This window comes from Dendrobates tinctorius, unplaced genomic scaffold (genome assembly GCF_039654945.1).
Source record: "Dendrobates tinctorius isolate UK_male_01 unplaced genomic scaffold, ASM3965494v1 ptg000103l, whole genome shotgun sequence".
NCBI lineage: Eukaryota > Metazoa > Chordata > Amphibia > Anura > Dendrobatidae > Dendrobates > Dendrobates tinctorius.
The window spans coordinates 32,021,781-32,028,105 of record NW_027361771.1 but is presented as its reverse complement, the minus strand read 5'-3'; positions in this window follow the sequence as shown (position 1 = coordinate 32,028,105).

The following is a 6,325-nucleotide window of genomic DNA, read 5'->3' as shown; positions in this document are numbered from 1 at the left end:
ACAAACCTATCTACAATGCTGAACTCTTCTACATCTTTGACTTTCTCTCTGTAAAGACATAAATCTATTATTTTCTCATATGACAACCTTCCACACTTCCGTTTTTGACAATCAGTCAAGATCCGCCAATTTTGAAAAAAAACGGATCCGCTATTTTTATTTGCGGATCCGTTTTTTTCCCCATTGACTTTCATTATTGGCGGATCCTGACTGATTACCGTCCGTTGCATGTTTTTTTGAGGATCCGCCACAATGTTAGGCCTTTTTCACACTTCCGTTTTTGACAGTCAAGATCCGCCAATTTTGAAAAAAACGGATCCGCAATTTTTTTTTGCGGATCCGTTTTTTTCCCCATTGACTTTCATTATTGGCGGATCCTGACTGATTGACGTCCGTTGCATCCGTTTTTTTGAGGATTCGGGATGTTAGTGTCCGTCAACATCCTCAAAGATTTTCAAACGGAGCTTGCAACGTTTTTTTGTCCGGCGGATCCTCCAGACACAGAATTAACCCCAAATTCTGTCTGGGTGCCAGACAAAAAATTCTCTCTCTCTCTCTCTCCTTCCCGGCCAGCCGTTCCTTTAAATTTCCTCATTTTCAGGATCCGTCTAAAAACGGATCCTGTGCCATCCGTTCACATCAGTTGAGAACGGATCTGCTTGTCTGCCTTTTTGGCGGATTGTAACTGATGCAAATAACTGAAGTGTGAAAGAGGCCTTAGTGTCCGTCAACATCCTCAAAGATTTCCAAACGGAGCTTGCAACGTTTTTTTTGGCCGGCGGATCCTCCAGATACTGAATTAGGCCTCTTTCACACTTCAGTTATTTGCATCAGTTACAATCCGCCAAAAAGGCAGACAAGCGGATCCGTTCTCAACGGATGGCACAGGATCCGTTTTTAGACGGATCCTGAAAATGAGGAAATTTAAAGGAATCGCTGGCCGAGAAGAGAAGAGAGAGAAAGAGATTTTTCGTCCGGCACCCAGACAGAATTTGGGGTTATGCTCATGGTATGAAATTTCTATAGTTAGCATGAAAATAAGCACACATTTGACTTGCTTATTCCAGCTGTTGTAGTTCTCCTGCTTTGATAGCTTTTATCTTACTTTGTTTATAGCTCTTTGCCAAGGACCAACCGCCAGAGCCTGGCTGAGTATGTGCAGTAGTTAGATTCCAGGCTGAGGAGTTAACTCCTTAGATATTGGCCACCTCTCGTCAACCCATTAATTTCTATAAAGGAGTTTGACAGTCCTGACCACCTTCTGACAAAGAACTGCTGTTATCAGTCCTGCAAAATCACAAGCTACTGGTCTCCAGCCATCAGCTATTAATTACTGCTCACTTTCCCTATGAGCTGCTTGTGCATAGAGGCACTCTTATCTCTCCACATAACATTGTGAGTCACAGTTACTTTAGTGACAAAAAACAATTGGTGGAGAAAGGCTGAACTTGATGGACCTAGGTCTTTTTTCAACCTATATAACTATGTAAATGTACAGATAACAGCACAGACTTTAGGAACAAGCGCACTAACAAAAACAGTAGCACTTTCAGGTCAGCAGCAGAATTATGCTGCTTAATCAGGTCTGTCAGTGAAGAAGTGCCTACAATGAGTTTAGCTAACACTGAGGGAATCTGGAGAATATATCTTTAGAATTTGCTTTATTTATGGTATAAATCGCTTTAAAGTGCACACAAATTCATTTTTGGATAAAATATTGAACCTCATTGGTATGCACTAAAAACAGCTTTCTGACCAGACACAGACTGTACCAATATTACAGTAGAAAAAACCCAAAGGTTTGAACTGAGATTTAAATTGGTGTGCATGCAGCATGTAATCGCATGTTCACGCTAGCCACTGAACAGAAAAAAACAAGGACAGAAACATAATGATTAAATACCCTGCAGTCAATAAATAGCACAGTGCATGAAAATAATATATGGTATTTAGTTAACATGATTTTTGATTGAAAAAAAGCGCAAAAGCAATCGCAACTTATCACGGCACACATAATTGGGACAGTCCTAACTCTAATATTTAAAACCTTATCATTTGTCAAGTGACATGCATGTGGATAAGGGCTGAGACATATGTTCAGTATTTATAGTGTGAACATGCGCTTACACACCAGTTCATACCTTTTGCTTTTTTCTGTCTGTTTGCATCATGTGTATATAAAGGTGCGGCCTGCCTTTTCTTTGTGCTGGGTATTATTGATGTGGTCTCCCTCGGGTTGTTTCCACTACTTGGGTTCAGTCCGTCTCAGCCCTTATCTACATGGATGTCACTTGACAAACTGTAAGGTTTTCAATATTGGAGTTAAGACTGTCCCAATTACAGTTGCCGTGATGAGACGGCTTTCACATTTTTTTTTTTTTTAATCAAAAAGCATGTTAAATCCAGGGCTGTGGAGTCAAGTCGGTGCTCATTTTGGTGGCGTCGGAGTTTTAGTCGGTATAAAATGGACCGACTCCTAAAATATATAATAAATTGGGTACAGTAATTCAATGCAGAATGTGCTGAATATTTTTTTCATAGGAATTTGGGAAAGTTATTAAATGTCCTATAAATGGCTGTTCTATTCCTGATCTGAGGCTGCATTCACACACAGCGTTTTTCCTGCGTTTTTTGAGGATACGTATTTCAGCTGCAAAAGCCGATCAGCTTTTTAAAAAACAGCATCACCTGAAAGGTTTTTGAGCTCGTAGATAATGTTTTCAATAGCAAAAGCAGATTAGAAATCAGCTCTATCTATCCATTTATCCATATCTGTCTATCCATATCGTATCTGTACCAAAAAGAATGAAAGCCAGGTAGCACACAGACTAACACTCCTTTTTTTTAGCACCAGTCAGGTACACCTCATAGCTGCCCAAAAGGGCGCCCAGGACAGGCATTGCTCATCTTCAGTAACACATCAACATCAAGTGATAGTTGGAATAAATAGACTGCATTCATCACCACATCTTCTTAAGGTGCAGGCTTTATTTTCAAGTGTAGGGGTGTGCAGTATGAGGTTCTGCAGCAGCTGAGGTGTGCAGTATGAGGTTCTGCGGAACAGTATGAGGTTCTGCCCCCCCCAGGTTTGATCCTGGCTACGCCCAGGGTGTGAATGTAGCCTGAGGATCTAGGCTTTGTCTTAGCTGAGATAAGTCATAGTGTTATATTATATATATATATATATATATATATATATATATAGTGTGTATATATATATATATATATATATATATATATATACACACACACACACATACAGTACAGACCAAAAGTTTGGACACACCTCATTCAAAGAGTTTTCTTTATTTTCATGACTATGAAAATTGTAGATTCACTCTGAAGTCATCAAAACTATGAATTAACACATGTGGAATTATATAATTAACAAAAAAGTGTGAAAAAACTGAAAATATGTCATATTCTAGGTTCTTAAAAGTAGCCTTTTGCTTTGATTACTGCTTTGCACACCCTTGGCATTCTCTTGATGAGCTTCAAGAGGTAGTCACCGGAAATGGTTTTCACTTCACAGGTGTGCCCTGTCAGGTTTAATAAGTGGGATTGGGACCATCAGTTGTGTTGTGCAGAAGTCTGGTGGATGCACAGCTGATAGTCCTACTGAATAGACTGTTAGAATTTGTATTATGGCAAGAAAAAAGCAGCAAAGAAAAACGAATGGCCATCATTACTTTAAGAAATGAAGGTCAGTCAGTTCGAAAAATTGGGAAAACTTTGAAAGTGTCCCCAAGTGCAGTGGCAAAAACCATCAAGTGCTACAAAGAAACTGGCTCACATGAGGTCCGCCCCAGGAAAGGAAGACCCAAGAGTCACCTCTGCTGCGGAGGATAAGTTCATCCGAGTCACCAGCCTCAGAAATCGCAGGTTAACAGCAGGTAGTCACCAGAAATGGTCTTCCAACAGTCTTGAAGGAGTTCCCAGAGATGCTTAGCACTTGTTGGCCCTTTTGCCTTCACTCTGCCGTCCAGCTCACCCCAAACCATCCCGATTGGGTTCAGGTCTGGTGACTGTGGAGGCCAGGTCATCTGGCGTAGCACCCAATCACTCTCCTCCTTGGTCAAATAGCCCTTACACAGCCTGGAGGTGTGTTTGGGTCATTGTCCTGTTGAAAAATAAATGATGGTCCAACTAAACGCAAACCGGATGGAATACCATGCCGCTGCAAGATGCTGTGGTAGCCATGCTGGTTCAGTATGCCTTCAATTTTGAATAAATCCCCAACAGTGTCACCAGCAAAGCACCCCCACACCATCACACCTCCTCCTCCATGCTTCACGGTGGGAACCAGGCATGTAGAGTCCATCCGTTCACCTTTTCTGCGTCGCACAAAGATACGGTGGTTGGAACCAAAGATCTCAAATTTGGACTCATCAGACCAAAGCACAGATTTCCATTGGTCTAATATCCATTCCTTGTGTTCTTTAGCCCAAACAAGTCTCTTCTGCTTGTTGCCTGTCCTTATGTAAAAAGACATAAATCCATGCGACACATTCATTCCAGCATTAAGAGCTCATGACCTTTCACACTCTTAATGCTGGAATGAATGTTTCGCATGGATTTATGTCTTTTTACATCAATTAAGGAATTTGCTCCTAAGACCTTGTGGGGGCATCACAACACATTAGGAGACCCCAATCAGAGGACAATAAGACATCCAGACTCCTTATCTATGAACTGCTCCAATATTTATGTTTCTCCCTCTCCCATAATGATAATTCTGCTTCACGTCACTTGTCTTATCTATTGCATTTTTTCTGTGCTGGGTTGTGCATAAATATGTGATTCCTCAGATGTTGTATTAGTCTAGCCTGATGAAGAGACCTGAGTAGTCTGGAAAGCTTGCAATGTGTTACCATCTTTTCAGTTAGCCATTAAAAGGTATCAACCACTGAGGACTCTCAATTCTGAATATTTTTCTATCTCATCACAAACACCACTGTGTAAGGAACGTATGAAGGGATAAAAAGAGATATTGTAAAGGAGCCAAAAGTCTAACCAAAATGGTTAGTTGTATATAGTATATTAACCAATGCAATATTACATACAGATGGAGAATATCCGATATACAAAGCAACAGGAGGATGTATTTTCACATTAAGTAAAGGAGGAAATTAGATCCTAGCAAAAAGAATAAATTTCAGAGATAAATGCCGAACATCTCAAGAAAAAATATACTGCTTAATATATTAGAATCTTTAAATATACAAAATCAAGGTAGGTAGTTATATATTCATCTTACTGGAGTCCACCAGCTCAGTAGCATGAGTTCCCATCTCCATAATAAATCAAAATTAGGCAAAAACCCATAGTGAAGGTCATATGCGGCAGCACCCCATATAAATACCTGACCTGTTCCTAGGGGGGCCCTAGGATTTCTAGGGGTTCATCGTGGGATCACAAAGGCCACATCCAGCTCTTATAGATTGTCTCTTCCCATGCAACCACTGGGTGTTATGTGATGCACATCTATTGCTGCGTATGAGTGGAGTCCAACTCATGTCCTGATCTCCTATTCTGCAGGAAAAATACAGGTTGTAGGCTTTCCTTATCATGGTAGTTAAGTGTAGCCTATGTGACGCAAAAGTGACTTCTCCCCATATGTAAAAAAAGCTATCACAAAAACCATATAGAAACATGTCATCGGAGCGGAGTTGGCGTTTTTTGATTGGTCACCCTAAGATGATATAATACTGCAGGTAGTGAATTGACTTCACTCCTTCCTCACCGCTGACATCTTGCTGAAGCCCAGAGCCCGGGACAACCTATCCTCCCAGCCAAGGGGGCCGTAGCATTGCCCCACTCCTGCCGCTGCCGGATCCCTGCAGCACGGTTTCTGCCTCCTGTGACCCCACTCAGCTACATTCGGACTATAGGACGTATCCTCATTTTCCTCTCAAATTTTGGGGTTAGAAAGAGCATCTTATAGGTTGAAAAATACAGTGTATATATATTTCTCCAACATGCTTTTTTCTTTTTTGATGTTTTCCATATATATTAACTTCAGGCTTTTGTGTTTTTCTTTTTACGCTTGAATTCATTATAGTCATCCGCCATCCCCAGGCACTCTTGCCTCATCTTCATGAAGAAAAATGGCCCATGACAAGTGCGCCCGCCAGAATCTGCCTGCCGGCACCAGCAGGGATTTTTCTTATTGGTTCCCTTTGGATCACTGTGATAGACCCTATCACAGTGATCAAAAGCCCAATAATTAGTAAATTATCACCACCCACCCCATATCATTCCCTTAGGCCGGGATCACACGTGCGAGAAACACGGCAGTCTCACATGTTAATACTCGGCACTCGGG